Below are 18,236 nucleotides of genomic sequence, written 5' to 3'. Positions count from 1 at the left end.
TCAAACAACAAAAGACAAATTAGGGGAACTATTTACCACACGCATAGGCTGACAAAGGATGAATTTCCTCATTAGAGAAAGAAGACCAACAACTCAACAGGAAAATGACTAGGGGATATGAACAGGCAGTTTATATATATATATATAAAGTGAGACAACACCCCACCCCTTTAAAACATGAAAGGGCAATTATGTTACTCATAGTAGAAGAAATGAAATTTTAATTACAACAAGATATCATTTTCACCTATCAGATTGGGAAAGATAACAGCATCGGATAATACTTACTGTTTGCAAGGTTATAAATGGACAGCACATTACGAATGCTAGGTGGGAATGTGAGAGGGCAATTTGGCAATATTAACAGCAGAAAATCACAGGCACAACGATGGTCTTTCCAGCATACATTTTAATAGCAAAATTTTGCAAACGACCTAAATGTGCATTTAAAGAAGATTGGTTAGATTTTGATAAACTCTAACAGAAGAGTTTTACGTGGTTGTTAAAAGAATAAGGTGCTGATATGCAAATATTTCCTAGATTGACTGTCGGGTGCAAAAAGGTGTTGTAGAACATCACATATAAAATGAACTCATTTGTGTAAAAAGAAGTATATATACTGTATCCACTTTTATGTTTAAATGCTTGTATATGCATGGCAGTTTGTATATGCATGGCAGAGGATTATGCAAGAAACTGTTACTAGTGTTCATCTTTCGTGAGTGGGCCAGGAACTCGATGGGAGGAAGACTCATGTTTTAATGGATAGCCTTTTGCATTAAAAAAAAAAAAGTACCACGTTTAAGTGCCAATTTTATAATTTAAACAACTACTAAAATGAAAAGAGTGAGAGGAAATTGATTTTTATGAAGAAAAACAATCTTTTTATGTACATCCCTGCTAGTATGTTACGCTGGCAACCCTTATGCTCCCAGAAGGACACTGACACGGTGAATAGAAGCCTTTGACTCCAACAGTTTTGCAAGACACTGATGGGAGAAGGTTGGAAGAGGCCATGCAGAGAAAGAGAAGGAGTGAGGAAGGGGTTTTACACTTTACCAAACTAGGGATTTTAGCACCTTGATTTTTTTCTTCGCAAAAGGATTAGGGAAATACATTTATATATAATATTAGGATTAAATACTTGTGGTTGCCAAAAGTAAGAGACCAGTTTGAATGTGCTCCCATCCTGAGCCAAATTGTGCTAGGCCCTGGGGCCATGAGAATAAAACACAGTCTCTCTGCGTATGCAATTCTAAGGCTGGTAGGGGAGGCAGAGAAGTGAACAAATAATTTTAAAATGGTTCAGTAATGATTCAGATAGCTAAACTCTGCTCGAAGCACGAATTAGGGTACAAAGTAGAATAGGGCTCCTTAGATCACCATATGGGCCTGGGCAGGGCATCCCCCCTCACCCACTAACACTTCTCATCAGAAGCTAAAGGAAAGGCAGAGAGAGTCCCATGCTTTATTTTACCAAATAACCGTGATTTCTGTTCATAGAATTTCTTTCCAAGCATAATATGTTCCATGAAAATAATAATAATAATAATAACCCATAGCTAGCCATTTTTTTCAGGAGTAGAATTTCCTCTGTATCATTCATGAAAAATTTGAGAATGAAATTCTGAATTCTGCCTGCAGCAGAGCTCTCAAATCAAGACACACTGTACCCACATACAGGAATTGAGGCAACTTAACTAATATTTATTTTATAGGGTTACTATGAGGATTAAAATGAATTAATATATATGAAGCCCTTGGAACAGTGCCTGGTACATAGGAACTATTATTGAACTATTATGTCTTACTCTGAATCAAAAGATTTGGCTTATTGATTTACAGTTCTTTTCACTGTACTATGGTTTTGCAGTGTGTGTTTGTTGAATATTATTAGGTTTTATGTGGAAAAAATTACAGGGTAAGGAGATCTTGTTGTCAGATAACTTGGGGAAGTACTGCAATAAATAAAGTTGAAATGCTTTCTTTTCTGCAGTACTTTCCAGAGCATTTAATATACTTATGTTACCTATAAATCTCTTCAGAGGGTTTCTCACCCAAATATTGACACTATACCTTTCCTTCCTCACTGTTTTTGCCCCTCTGGCTACTAAGGCGGTGTTTGGGGATAGAAGACTTATAAGTGTCCTAGGCTTTTGAAAGGTGAATGGTATCTATGAGGGACAGTTTCACTGGGACTTGGCCGTGTCTTGGAGCCCTGGCTGGCCTTTGGCTATTGGTGAGTCTTAAAAATACACACAACTATAGCTGGTCTGCACCTCTCAAAGATAAAGTCAAAAGCCAACATCACTCCTCTGCCTGGCGAAGGTGCGGTGCTCCCTACAAGTGCAAAAAATGATCAGCACTTCACAAGGTGGTTCAGCTCCTGTGTCTCTTCCTGTGAGGAGCCATCAGTGGTATTGACCCTGTCCTCTGGCACTGTGTGCAGGTGAGGGGAAGAAGGTGGCTAAAGGTCTTGGTCTTCTTCTAGTCTCTCTACAGTTCAAGTGACCTGAGTAATTATAAACTTCCCTAGAAATGGAGTTGGGGAAAGAACATTAGAGTTTTATATGAAAGCAGAGCAAGCCTTAGTAAATGAGTGGGGAGTAGCTTGAGATAATCTAAAGTTAAAAAACTATAACCAATGTCTGTGGAATTCTTTCAGTTAGCAAAGCACTTTTATGTGTATCGTCTCTTTTGTGTCTCTGGACATTGCTATAAGTTATGTGCTTATAACATCCACCTTACAAATTAGGAAATAAAGGCCTAGCAGGATAAGAGACCTCTCTAAAGTCACTCAGCTAGAAATTGGCGGGGCTAGGATCCAAACCAGGACTTGACATTCCAGCTTCATACCACTTTGCCCCACGCTGTGCTGCAGGCATGAGAGCTGAGGGACCCTGGAGGAGAGGAGAAAGAAGTAGAGAGGACAAAGAAATAGGAAATGAAAGTGGAAAGGCAGCTTCTCCACAGTGTTGCCTTAGGCCAGGCGCCGAGTAGAGCTGCCAACCCTACATGCCTGATAAGACAAAACCTGCCAAGAGTGAAAAATCCATCCTGCTGAGGAGTTTCAAAAATAATTTCAAGCTGGAAATTGCATTTTATCTTTTCATCCCCTTAAGTTCAAAATTCAACTCTTCACAGTTGCCTTGAATTAAAAAAAAAGAAAGAAAGAAAGAAAGAAAAAGATTCTAGCATCACAATTCAGTGCAGAGTGAGTCAGTAGTCCCTGTGCAGCCATGCTGAAAATGGCCAATTGAATTGGCACATGTTGGCAAATAAGACGGGAGACTACACATCAGGCTTTGGAGCCCATTTTCATCATTCATTATTATTGAAGGAGAAATAGATGTGCACTCATGTGCAGACTGTGGATAATCTTAATTGTTCGGAAAGATATCCAGAGACTGGAAGACTCTTTACCACTGGTTTCTTGAGAAATAGTATTTTCTAAATCTAAGGCCGGGAAGACAACGATAATGGCTACTAAGAAGTTTTCTAAAAACTCTTTCTGCCCTGAGAACCACAAATATAATCAGAGAAGGTAGGAAGTTACATTAAAAAAGAGTATTGGCTTTGGTTCGGTCAGACCTGGGTTGAAGCCCTACCTCGCCCACTCTGAGCTGCATGGCCTTTGGCACATTATTTCTCTCCCCTGAACTTGGGTTTATCCTGAGCTTTGATTTACACACTTCCTTGGTTGTATTCTGAGGCTCAAACAACATAGTCTATGTAATTAATAGTGGCTTGAACTTATGTGCTCAATCGGTTCTATTTACTGTAATTCAAGTCATCATAATTCAATAGGAAAAGGGAGATCTTGATTAGGGCAAATAGACCCAGCCGTTTGACCAAGAGACTTTCTGATCGCAAACAGCCTAGGGGAGAAGCTGGTGGTCAGCAGGGAGCAGGAGTTAGATAAGCACCTAGGTTCATTAGTGTTCACCTTCTTTTAGCCCTAGAAGGTAAGACCTGGGGAGCCAGGGTAGGGGCAGAGCCTCTAATTCACAGCTAGGCAAGTGCCAGCTCCAGGAGAGACTGTTGACAGAGTAAACTGGCCAGCGAGACAGGCCAGAGGATACCGTTTCTCTCCTGAGGCCTGCCAGAACTATGTCCCGGAATCCTGGCAGGCTGAGGGCTGAGAACGCATAGGAGGAGGCTGTTGCCAAGGATGTGAAAACTAGGAGCAAAACAAAAAGGCAGCCTGGGGATGGGCTGCTGGGGAGTGGAGAAAACGCTTTTTTTAACCTCTTCCAGGAGCAGTCCAAGAGGAGGAGGCTAATGAAGACTAGAGGTTATTAGGAAAGCACCTCTCCTGCTGCCATGAGGCCTATTAAGCTATCACTGGTATTATAAAACATGTACATGACCAGCCAGGGTTAGGTGTGTGGGAGTAGTTGAAGGGGCTCATTTTCTATGGATATTAAGCTAGCTCCCCTGAGAACTGGACTTTGCAGCCTGGCCCCTTGCAAAAACGATTTCCCTGAGTTATGGTCTAACATTAATCTCAAGACTCTTATTGAGAAATAGCATCAGAAAGTCAGCTTTCTACACTGTTCATTATGTCATTCAATATTTAAAAAATAAAAACAAAAAAAAACTCCATTTGGAAAATTCCTTTTAGAGTTGACGGATACAGTAGAAAGGCCATAGATTTTTTGATTAAAGAGATGTGGATTGGAATCCTGGCTCTTCCATATACTAGTGACACTCTGACAAATGATGTGATTTTATTTCTTAAATGGAGATAGTAACACCTTCCTGGAGGGATGTTATAGGAAATGCATGTGCTATATATTGGATGTTTACAATGTGCAAGGGAATCTGCTAGAGCCCTTAAAAACATCTCACTGAATTCGCACAGCAAACTTACAAGTCAAGGATGATCATCCTTCCCAGTTCACAGGAAAAAGATTGCCTGCCCTGAGATAGTAAGTAAATTACCCTCTATCCCCCATCTAGTGGAAGCAAAGGTGATGTACGTGAAAGTTCTTGGAAGTTATTTCAGTGAGTGCTGAACAAATCTCAGCTGCCTCGTCCTGCTTCTCTGAAAGAGCTGAAATATTCTCTTTTTAATAACAGAAAGACTGAGTTCTAAGCTTTCATGCTTTTCTCACTTCGGCTCACGAGCAATTCAATTTAATATTCAAAAATAGTAACTCCATTTTGTATCTTATTCCTCCAACCTGTACATGATTTTGAATTTCCTATTTTAGAAGCTCTTTATAGACATGGGTATTATAAGCCATTCTATGTTCTTTTAGAAGCAGATAGCTTACAAATTCAGGGTGCCTACATGGGCAACTAGCCATAGGATGGCCACAGCCCTGATTATAAAATAGGTTATTTTTTTAATTTAAACACATTAGAATGTCTGAATCCAAATAAGGGTTGCCCTTTAAAAAGGAAACTTCCAGAGGCTAAAGGAATAAGTCATTGATAAATAATTAAAAACCTCAAACTCCTCTTTGGGAAATGCCTTTAATATATATCTATGGCATAATTTTTCCATTCTGAAAATGATAGCAAATTTACATTAACGATCAGAGATTTAATTTTTAGAAACAGATAAACGCCATTCAGAACTAAACCTATTGACCAAGAGGTGAGATTAAACTGGGAAATGTGGGCTTTGGTCCAAAGTCAGATGACTATTTAAAATATGAGACTGGTTAGCTTTCTCATGGGGCTTATGAATTGGCTGTAAAAACTTTGTCAAACTGTAACCGAGCAGACACTTCAGAGGAATTTGGCTACAAAGCCACTGAAAAGAAGATGGTCACTTTTGAAGGAGGGGACTGCCCTTTTGGCAGGAAAGATGACTTAGAGGTAGGAGGGTCATAGTGAGGGAGGCCAACAGGGTTCACGTGATAGTCATGGGAATATGGGATTAAGGTGGCCAGGGAGCATTTGAATTAGGCTTCTTAGAGGCAAAGGAGCAGGGAGAGGATGATACTAAAAATTATAGGACTCTTGCTTCCTTGTTTAGTACAGGTCAGATTGCTATGAAAAGGAGCATCATTTACAGGGCCAAGCTTGGGAGAAAGAGGAAGAAAGCTCAACATAGTGACAGCAAATACAAATTATAGGAGGAGGAATCTCAGGCTAACACTTCGTAGTCATTGGAATCTGAGCTAAGTGTCACAGCATCTTCATGTATCATGATTCTGAGACACTCAGTTTATCATGCCCAGATCTAGTCGAGCAGTAAATGTCATTGTTCAAAGAACTTCTACATTCTTGTTTCAGTAAATCCTCAGAGCATCTTTGTGAAGTGGAGTAGGTTATATTATGAAACCCATTTATAGTAAGAAGGTCAAGACTCAGATAAACTAGTTAACTAATTGCCCAAAGTCATTCCATTCTAGTGACCAAACCATCACTAGAACTTGATCTGCTGTCCTCAATTTCTGAATTTAACTATCTACTTTTCTATTCTCTTTATCAACAACGACATATAAATTATGAAATATTTTCTACAAAGAAATGATCACAGTGACCTTAGCAGTCTTTACTAACATCTCAGAAATAATATAAAAATAGCTTCAAAAATTTTAGAAGCCTCTACTGTCCACTGTCTTTGAAAATCTAAGAAGACAGGCATACCTTGTTACATTTTGCACACACTGAATTGCCTGTCACCCTCTTCCTCTTGAATGAAGCATAAAGGATACCAATAATGTTCCCGGTGATTGTAAGCTGTGCCTCCTTCTGACAAATACGATCTTCGGTGAACAGCCAGCTATTTTTCCTAAAGGGTCCATGACAGCAGAGACCCTACGAGTCATATCTGTCATCCCAGCCTTGCTAATTACCTGCAAGACCAATGCAGAGCAGCAGGTCACTCTCGAGCTCTTCCCACTCACCGTACTGCTCCCCTCTCAACAGTCCAAACATGAACCTAGAGATATTTGAGCTCTGACAACCTTGAAACCCAAACCAAGTCATTTACTTCTAAATCAGGAGTTTGTCCCAAATCCCTAAAGAAGGCAAGGAAAGGCTAAATTGTATACTCCTCAAGCTTGTACTCTCTCATTGGTTTCTTTGTCTTTAGCATTGGCGTGACATCTACAAGAAAGGTGGTATTTAAGAAGAACTTGAAATGGATAAAGGAAAGATGAAAGGAAGGAAGGGAAGGAAGGAGGAAGAAAAAGAGAAAGGGAGAGGAAAGGGAAAGGGAAAGGAAAGAAAGGAGAGAAGGGAGTAAGAAGGAGTCAAGAAAGAAACCACACCCTTCATCTCACTGGCCTAACCAAGTCTGGCTAAGTCAGGTCCTTAGTCCCCGTTCCTGGACTTTCTGGCAAGGAAAGAAGTGAGATCCCTCAGCAGTACGTAAGCTCCAGCCTGCTATCCTGTTTTCCGCCTTCAATGATTTTAATGAAGAACAGTTATAAAAATACATGGTTCTCTCACTGCCAAGGAACAGAGAAAAATGAAGATGGGGAGTTGATTCTACCCAGAGGCATTTTCACCAGTAATTCTTGGCTTGCTTTCTCTCTATGAGCTATGCCCACCTCAGGAGATTTCATCTGGATGAAATAGATACAAAAAAAAAAAAAAGATAATAATAAAAAGGACTCCTTCTAGGCCTTTTGGAGTCTGATTATTAGTTGAACTCTGTCTTCTGGGGCTATATGTTTATTAAGGAGATGGTGGAGATCATAACCCTCCCAGGGACAAGCACATGTTCTCTGTCCCTGCTGCTAGTCTGCCTCACAACTAAGCTGACATGGCCATCTATAGCTAGCTCCCAGGAAGGATTTTCCATGCTGTGGCTTATGTAGGTTTTGCCTCATACATTCATTCTGCAAGTATTTCTTGATGGTCTGCAAGGTGTCAGACACTGTGCATCCCTTCCTGCCATCCCTTCCCGCCCAACAATCTCATGGAAGAAAGCAGAAGTTTATGTCTGAAGGTGATGCCTTCCAAAGGCCTTTTGCTTATTTAGAACCTCCTGAGCTTCTTTCCAGGTACATGTGGAGGGCAGCAGAACCCTTGAACCCACCGAGAGCAGAACCCGTAATGGCTCCTAATTTACTAACACACAGCGTTTAGATTCCTTTGCCTGGCTTTCAAGACATGCATCATTCAGCTATACTAGGCCAACCTCTCCCTGGTCTCACAGGTTTTCCAAACTCCTCCCACCTTCTGCACTTCCTGTCATGTCAGGATCACTGCAGGTTCATGTAGTACCTTTGTACAAATTAGAAACAAGACACTTTCCATTTGATAGAAGATTGTTCAGAATATACTAATTTTGTTAGAACAAGACAATGCTCTTATTTTCCAAAAAAAAGTCATAATAATATACAAATTATGATGTCTACAACATTAATGTGCCTTTTTAGATCTGGTGTCTTTGCGCATGCATGACTGTGTGCCGCGGTACTGTTTGTTGTCTCTCACATTTCTCACTCTCCATTTCTCACTCCTATACAATTAGCCTGATTCACATCTTAAGCCCTCCATAAACTATTTCCCTAACAACTTATTCATACATTCTACAATTATTATTTGAGCACATACTATGTTGTAGGCTCTCCTTTAGGTCCTGGAGATACAGCAGTGAACAAGATGGGTAAGGTTGCTGCTCTCATAGAGAGAAACTACACATAGGTAAACAAACAGTTATAGAAATAGCAGCAGCAGTATAGGAAATAAAAAAGTAATGGGCTGGCGAGCAATAAGAGGACTTCTTTGGAAAGGGTGGTTAGGCAAGTTCACTCCAAAGAGCTGATATTTGTATGATGAGAAGTCAGCCATGCAAGGATCTTGAGACAAATATTGCCATTAGAAGGAACAACAAAGACAAAGACCAAGAGGTGGGACTGTGTTTCACACATCCAGGTGCCAAGAAGGATGGCCACTGTGGATAGAATGGCGAGAGTGATAGGAAATAAAGTTAAACATACTAGTAGACAGGGCCTACCACGTGTGAGTTTCTGTAGCTATGTTAAGGAGTTTAGATTTTATTCTAGTATTTTAAACAGAATTTAAAACAAGTAGGTTATATGATCTGATTTAACTTTTTAAGAAATCCCTCTGTCTACCCTGAGGAAAATGAATTGTAGGAGCTAAAATGGATCAGGAAAACTAGCTGGGTATTGGGCGGTTAGTCTATTCTATGTCTAAGTTTCCTTCCAATTCTGACATTCCACGATTCTGCCTCACCAACAGTCCCCGCCATGCATATGGTTCTGTGTTCCTAGTTGCAAGTGGCAGGTTTCATTTTAAGCAGAAAAGGAATTAATTCAAGATTTTAGGTAATTCACAGAATTTAGGGAGAGGCTAAAGACACAGCCTTGAGACCAAGCTTCCAGGAGAACTGTCCAAACCATGTGGCAGGAAGAGCTTATAAGGGACACTGCAGCAGCTGCTCTGCTGAACTCTAAATGCTAGAACTCAACTTGTCTACAGTCTCTGGCAGTGAGGTCACTCCTGCTGGAAGACAGCGACGGGGGGACATTGCTGCCCAGGGTGCTTCGACTGCACCATCAGGATCCCAGTGGCTTGAAGTGGGGGTTGGGCTCCAACAGCACCTAAGAAGGAGCAGGCAGCTTCTCCCCAAGACTTTAGAAAGCCCTAGGGCCAGAGGTAGAAGCTCTAGCCAGAGCCTATATCAGAAAGCAGAAATGTAAATACTATGAATATCAAGTCTGAATACCAAGACCAAAGGAACCAGAGGTATGCAAAAAGTCTGGGATCAAAATCCTAAATGAGAAGAAAAGAGGAGATCAAACTGATAGAAGGCCAGAAACCTGAGAAATCTGCTCCCCAGAAGCAATTTTATATTCATTTGCATAATAATGCCTATCTCCCCCTATTGGGATACAAGCTCCATAAAGACAGAGCTGTGCTGTATTCATTGCTCACTGTAAAATAGCTTCAGAATGTAACACCATACTTGGTGTTTATTCAGAGTCAGAAACAGTCATGTAAAGAGAGTTTCTATGATTCTTCAGCAGTGCTGCTGAAAGCATCGTCAGTGAATTTCCTCATTATAAGAAGCTACTTGAAAACTACTCTTAAAATTTAGTATCAGTTGATGTTTTATTCTTCGATCTGTGTTGGTTTCAGAGGTATATTTGCTTATGAAAATCTGTTGAGTTGTACACTTAAGATTTGGCCATATGTGCCAGCAGATCCCACAATGCTGGAGATACTGTGGTATGTAAGGGTACTGTTGGAGCCACTGGCACACCCCAGTAGGAGAACCAAGAGCCCTAGGGTTCTGGAGCAAGGCCATCCTGCAGAGAGCTCATAGATTCTGCCAGGCTATAGGGCCGTAGGGCAATTAGAACTATTCATCATGATCTAGATATTATGAGAGCCACCATGTCATAAAGTTGAGTAAACACAGTAGTAATATATCACATGATGGAAATGGTAAACTCAGGACTGGGCCTGGGCAGGTCCAAGGAGCAAAGGTAAGCATCATGAGCAAGTAAGCTCACATCTCCATATCACCTACCTCTGTACAACTCACACCTATGTCCTCCTGGGTGTTCCCTATGACCAAGTGACCAAGAGCTCGTTTGCACATGAGAGAGCTTAGCTTATAATGTTGGTGCTAGCCTTAAGTGAACTGTGGCTGCATTTTGCCCGCATTCAGAGATTACTCTATTAGACAATAGCAAAGAGAAATCCCATCAATGAGCAGAAGCTGCAAGCAGTGAAGTTGGTCACTTACTTTGTTTGGAAGGAGAAGTGACCTGAGATAGGGGTATACATGGTAAATGGCTTCTTTGGTTGATTAGAAACAGGATTGAAAGACGAGAGACAAAGAATTCTAGGAAAGAGGCAGGTAAATGGACCAAAGAAGGTGAGCACAAAGCAAGTAACTCTTTGTTCCCTCACATGAATGCTCACCAGAGAGGAGGCACTCAAAAAGCAGGAGGATAGGATGGCTGTCCTGTAGATGTCAGTCACCCTATGCTTGCAGAATGGACATTTGTGGGTGGAGGCTGTGTTAGAATCACAGACACCACCTTACCAAGGCTGACTTAGCTACTGCCAGAGCCAAGTGTCCACACTGTCAGCAGCAGCAGAGACTACACTGAACCTTCAGCAGGCCATCATTCCCTGAGGAAACCAGCCACTTAAGGTAGGTTGATTATATCATAGCCCTTTTATGGAACTAATAATAATATTCTGGGTATGGATTCACACTTCCAGCCCTCAAGACCTGTGCTAGCACCACATCTGAGAATTAAAAGATGCCGATTTACCAGCATGGCATCTTGCAGAACAGTACTTCAGACCAAGAGGCCAAATTTTTAGCAAAGAAGGCATAACAATGGGCATATGATCACAGGATGCTCCGATTACCGTGAAACTCATCACTTGAATTTAGCTGACCTAAAATGATGAAATAGCCTATTAAAGGCTTGATGAAGGCACTGGCTCTGGGACAACTCCCCACATTATTTGGGTGTTATCCTTCAAGATGCAGTACACATACTAAACCACCAGGTGCTGAGTACCCAATAGCTGGAATGCACACTGCACGTGTCACAGAGTCAAGGGGTTAATACAAGATTGGTCCATTTCAAATTACTCCCAGAGACCCACTTATGGAATTTTTGCTTCCCATCCTCACATGATTCTTCCAGATTAGATGTCCTGATTATTGGGATGGGGTTGGAAGGGACACTTCCACAAAAAGATGTTTAAGGATCCCAACTTATGACTCCTATCTTCTCTCTTTGTGTTCCTCATACTGATGGAACAACAGGCAAAGAAAAGTGTGTTGGTGGGGATAATCGGCCTTGATCACCCTGAGAAGCCAGGTTCTGCTGCACAATGGGGACAGGGAATTCAAGAGTTTCATTATGGCAAACTCATGCCTAGTGATAATGGTAAATGGATTATCGTAGCATTCAACATCTAAAGATGGTAAAGCAACTCAAGCACTTAGACATTTCGGGAATAAGGTCCAAGTCATATCATCTGGCAACCAAACTCCACCAGCCAAACTATGGCTAAGGGTGAAGATGAGCATTGAAGGAAATACTGTAATACAGCATTAGAAACTGTTTTAGTGGCAGGGACTGCCTCATTCTACTAACCCACCTATATTAAGTTTTTTTTAGAGGTTGAGGCTAGCCAGCAATGGATTGCACTTAATGAAAGGCACAAAAGATATGAATGGTGATGTTTGAAAGTGTGGACTTTTATCAGTTGCCTTTGGTTCACTATCTTAACCTCTCTTGGCCTTCCATTTAATTCTAGACACAAGAGTGACAATCAGTTCCATGCAGGCTTTGACCCATTTTGCACTGACGATGTCTCCCCTCAAATACGTACTATGGGCTCACTGAGGGGTGCCTGAGGAAACACTATGGGATTTAGAAACGGAGAGGAGTTAACAATTCAAGCCACAACCCTCAACAAATGGAGAGTAGTAGCTACTGGATAAATTCTTCTCCATTTTGTCCTCCAGGTAGACTATTTTGAGACATATTGTATATGCTCCTTAGAAGAACAGCAGAATCAAGCACCACAGTAATAACTGATTTGTTAACATACTCTTGCATTCATTTCCCACCTTCCCTATTCACTCTTCCCAGCTGCTCACTCCTATTCCCTAGGATTGCATAAAACAAGCCAAAAATAAATCGTCTACACACAAGCCTTTGTTCCAGGCACTCACTTCCAGGACAAGCCCAGACTAAAACACTCCCACAGCCACATTCTGAACTGCAATTGCCTCTCCTTTATCGACAAATATTTTTCAGCTTCCCTGGTACCTCCTGCCTTGACATCGGTCCACCTTCTCTCGTTTTGTTTCCTGTCCAACACAGACTCATTTCATCATCCTTTTCTTTGAAACTCTCATCTCTGGATACTTCCTGCAAGCATCTTCACATTGAAAAATATCAGGAAAACACATGTTGTTTTGCTAACTAGTATCTATTTACCTTTCTGCAAATGACAGTTCCACAACTTTCCTCTGGGGGGCCATCTCTTCCACCACTTGGTCCATGACGCTACAGGTAAAACATTGACTGGGGCTCAGCCAATTGTGTTTCATTCTCTCTGACTCAGTGATAAATTCAGGAATAGATACATGACTTAAGCCAACGAAGCCAAATCAGAGTAGATTCTACCGTTTTTATTTGAATTACCCAGAAGAGTACGAATTTTCTGTTGGAGTTAATATTTTCTATTTCAGAATGGAGCCAACCCAGAGGAAATAGAACTGAGAAACATCAGATCCTAGTAACACCATATGAGCCCCTGTAGCAAATTTTATTGCAAACATCCTGACACTTGTATTTTACAGTTCTTTAGCTGATGCATCCCCTGTTTAAGCCAGATAAGGTTGGATTTCCTGTCATTTATAACTGGAGTCTTAATTAATTCTCCATTTTACTCAGTCTTACCATTTTACTTTTCTGCTTACAATACAGTTAATGAAAATCTTGCTCAAAATTCTTAGTTTCCAGGGCACTCCTCAATACCACCTCATAGTCGTTCTTCATAACAGTCACTTTTCTCCCTTCTTCTATAAGTGGTTGTTTCCAACTTTCGCTACTCATTTATGCATCCCATTCTCCCCTCTTTATATTCTGCAAAAGACTTGCCTGCTAATTCATGAACCAAATCAAAGTCATTTTACTTTTTCCAATCCTTCCACTTAGAAGGCTTACCAAGACTAGTAACAATTACAGTGTTACTCTATAAATATTATTGAAAGACTTACTTTCTCTTTTGTATCTTATAAGTTCTATGAACTTCATTTCTTTTATAACCCAAGACCTAGCACAGCATCTGGTATGTTGTGAATGCTCAGTATTTGTTGAATGAATGAATGATTCTTTCTTTTATCTAGGTATAATCCATCAAGAAATAGATCTCGATGCAGATCATATATGTGTGTGTATATTTATATACATGCACACACAAATAAACATATATGTGTACATTTTTCATTAAACCATCTCATATACTTTCACACATAGATAAAATAAATAGATATGAAAGCATTGAGCTTTTTTCTCCTCCCCATTATTTACAGTGAAATAGTGACCACAGAGAGAGTTTTTCCTAAAAGGGGGCTCTCTCTCCATCTTTTGCCCTTTCCTGAAGCCTCCTAATTTTTGGCTTAGAGCACATGCTAGAGGCTACCCACATTTCAGGAAAAAAGCTAAATGCCACAGTAAATAATTAACAAAGAAGCACTAACCCTTCTAGGCATCAAGAAATGAGGGGGCGGCTCCATAGTGTAGTGGTTAGCACGTCTGCTTTACACGCAGAAGGTCCTGGGTTCCCACCCCAGGTGGAGCCACGGACCATACCCCAGGTGCGCCAGGCCCCGGATGCAAGCCATGAGGCTGTGTGAGGGGACACCCCACCTTCAGAGATCCAGTTCCTAAGAGGAAAACAGCAACATCCATAGGTCAGGGGTGGAAGTGGGTGTGTAGAGGGGGATGGGGAAGGGGATTAAAGAGAGGGGGAAAAAAAAGAAAAAGAAATGTAGCAGCTGCTTAGAGCTAGACAGGATCACAGCTTAGAGCTAGAAAGGATCACAGGATTCATCTACTCCAACTCCACTGACAGATGAAGAACTCAATACTTAGGGAAATTAGATGATATTCCCAAGGTCACCTGGCACAGCTAGGACTAGAGCTCAAGTTCTACTCCAGGATTTTGTTTGTTTGTTTGTTTTTCTGTGGTATCACTATTTCCTTCATAATAACCTAATATTCAGTATTGTTCTTATGAACATGAACAATTTGCTAACCCTTCTCCTTAGTCATTTGCCCTCTTGGGCCTCTGGTCAGTCAGAGCATGAAGAACTCAGAAAAATGATGTTTGCTGTGATCGTGACTATAAAAGTCTTTCATTGTGCTTAATCCAGTTCAGCACATCTTTTTACAGTTATTAGGCTACAAAAAGTTGAAAGCAGGATAAAAATTAGACGGGCCAGTGATGAGGAACTTAGTTGATTAATGAAGGTTTTTCTCCTGCCCCATCAGCCTGTTTTCATGAGCACCACCAACTCCCAACTCTAAGTGATAAATTAACAAAAAAGTTTGCTCCAGTCGATGACCCAGTTTATGTATTAAGGCCCAAATGGTCTGGAATACCTATTTAACTTGGAAGGTGAAATCTCTGAGCCTATACTTTTTAAAAACCAGAGATATATGGGGAATCAAAATGTTTATCTGCTCATGACATAATGAAAAAAAATGTCCTTTGGAACGGAAAACAAGTTTAAAAAAAAATTGACTCAGAAAAAGGAGGGAGAACGAGTAATATGCAAACACCATTTGGTGATGCTATTTCCAAGTGTATAACCTTAGAAACAACATTCAGTTTAACAATATTCATTAAGTGCCACTACATGCTTGGGACTGTGCTAGGCTCTGAGATGACTATGATGAGAAAGATGACTATGATGAGAACTCTGCTCTTGATGAGCTCTTACGATGACTCCACCCTTTTCATTAAAGTCAATAACTACTTGGTCCTCTATTCCCTCCTATATCATGTCGTATTTCCATTAAAGCTTCAATTGTTTCTTATTTGGGCAATTGTATCCAGCTTTTCTCACCAGGCTAAGGAGCTCTTTCCTCTTGATTCAAATTTACAAAAACTGTATGTTCTTTCGCTTGAGATATTATTATCTGTATCATTCCATTTACTCTGCAAACCTTCCTCTGGCTCTCCACCTCACTTCCCTCTAATGGTGACTGTTTTCTCCTAAATCCAATTGCCCTTCCCCATCAGACTTTACAATCCTCTTCTCCTTACTGCTATTTCCATGCATCGAAAACTAACGTGCTCCTAAATGACTTAATTTTCTTTACCCATTCACAATTCCGATTCCTCTTTTTTATACCACCAAAGTTTGGAAATACTGCATATTCCACATTTTCCAGACTTCTTTTCTTTTGTTTCAAAGTCTCCTCCTGCAGTCAGCAGAAGGGAGGAATCAATCACCACCTGAATCCAAGAGAGCTACCTGGCTTTTCCCCTTTCAGGATATAATTGATTTGAAAAACAAATACCTTCAAACAAAACCAGACTATTTGTAGGGCAGGATTCAGCTAAGAACCACCTCCCATTTGTCAACCCTTCCTAAAATCAGGCATGTAACTCAGGGAACATAGTTTTTCCTCTTCCCTGATGTATCATCTGTGTTCCCCCAACCCACACCTACCTGAGGCTACAGTGAGATTGAAGCAAGAAAACAAAATTTCTTAGAATATGCGCATGCTTAATCTTCAAGAAAGCCAATCTCTTGAAATTCTTCCCACATAGCTCTGGGAAAGCACAAGCTGGTGCTTTGGCTGGCACATGCTTACACCTGACCTTCTTCACTTTTCTCTCTTCCCTGGACCACGGTACTGATAATTTTCATTGCTGCCAATGATAAAGGAGCAGCTGTGCTGATGGCTTCTGCCAGCCCTCTCAGGGCCTCTGCCACGGCCGCCAACTGTGCAGGGCTGGTCTCTGTGCCAAAGGCCCTGGTGTTCTGTCCTTGACCATGGTAGATGCTGTAGCTGATGCCAGCAGAGAGGGCTGGTTCTCATCAATGTCCCCACTGCATCTGCTAACTGTCCCCTCCCCACAACACACTCACACCACTTCGAAGAGACACTGATGTCAGCAAGAAGGTTTCTGTCTCCTATATCAGCTGGCACTGTACTGCTGACACCTTGGGCTCTCAGTAATCCACAGGAATTTCGGCAAACCAATTGTTTTAGTTTTTATTGATTGCAGCTTCCTGAACCTAGGACTCAAATATGAACCAGTTGTTATGTCACTGGACAGCTGAGCAATAAACGCTTGAATTTAGAACCACTCTTCCCCTCTGCGCTTACCCAGCCCTTCCTTTAGCTAAATCCTTGCTGCTCAGTTCTTCTCTTCCCTAGAGCAAGTTATGCCTCTCACGTAAACAGACCTTTAGCAGGGCTGTCCTGCCAGTCCTCCCAACATGTCTCAGTGAAGTACTGAAAGTCCACTTAAAAGTGCAGAAGAAAACATAAATACAAACGAGTAAACAAAAATCAGAACATCAGTCCAGAAGAAATGTCCGAACAATACCTTTTATACACATATGGCCTAACAGTGATTCTCAACTGAAGAGCTGTTGCAGAAAAAAATAAATTTGAAAAGTCACCAATGAAAACACTGTTAATTCTTCTAGCCAGTTGTTTCTTCTGAATGAGAGCTTTATCCCTTAATTATAGCTCCTGGTGACTCTTAGTGACTGATAATTTATTATTACACAATTTCTTAGAATTTACCCTCTCATGATTGTAAACAGTCATATTAGAAATCGAATTTCTAAGTGTTGTTTAGGGACTTATTGAAAGTTAATAGCTTCATCACACACCACAAGCTCAAGTATACAAATCTCCTTCCTCATGCCTAATCTCTTAGATATTTACAGGAGAGATAAACCCATGTGTGACGCACAAATCTTTAAGAGTTCCATGATTTTTCCTAGGTGCTTAGCCACCATGCTCATTCAAATACTGCATTCTCTCCTTCCTAGGAAAATTGAATTTCTCCTAAAGGTTTTCTCAAAAGCTATATTTCTTTCTTCGTGGAGCCCTGTTGCTTATATAAACCATCTTTACTTTTCTTTGGTCAAGCTGTGGTAAAGCAGGGAATGTCTGTTTCTAATTGTTTTCTTATTCTTGGCTTTGAACTTCACACGCTTTCAGCTGATGCACTCCTTCAATCTCTTCTTTCTCCAGGAGTGCAGCATTGCTAATGCAAACCATGGTCAGCCCCTTGGGCCAAGTTTTATCTGCACGGGAATGTGTTGATCGAGATTGCAGTTCTTATATCCTGCTTGTGTGACTACGGACATTATTTGATTTGATTCTATTAGATCAAGTTCATGGTAGACTATCTTCTCTTCCTACGCTACACTGATTTTATTATGCTTTTTATGTGCCAGTGGTTCTCAACACCACTCCACTTAACCTTTCCTCTGAGAACATCCCTTCAGTAATTTATCACAAAATTGCACACTGAACTGAGCATGGCTATCTTCAGTTCAGCTTTCTCTTTATCACAACTGTGGCCCCTGACTGCAGATATCCAAATTGAGAGGACAAAAAGGAAGGAGAAAATGAACGAAACTAGGAATTCAGAGTCTTGTATAAATATTGATTATGAGGAAGAGTTCAGGGTAAATTCAACTTTCCTAAAATTTTTTATTTGAATGTATTATGTGTAAGAATTCATTAAGTTTTATGTTTCAACCCTTTAAT

This window comes from Pteropus vampyrus, unplaced genomic scaffold, assembly GCF_000151845.1.
Source record: "Pteropus vampyrus isolate Shadow unplaced genomic scaffold, Pvam_2.0 Scaffold110, whole genome shotgun sequence".
In the NCBI taxonomy this organism is placed as follows: domain Eukaryota; kingdom Metazoa; phylum Chordata; class Mammalia; order Chiroptera; family Pteropodidae; genus Pteropus; species Pteropus vampyrus.
The sequence above is the reverse complement of the archived record's forward strand: the minus strand, read 5'-3'. Positions refer to the sequence as shown.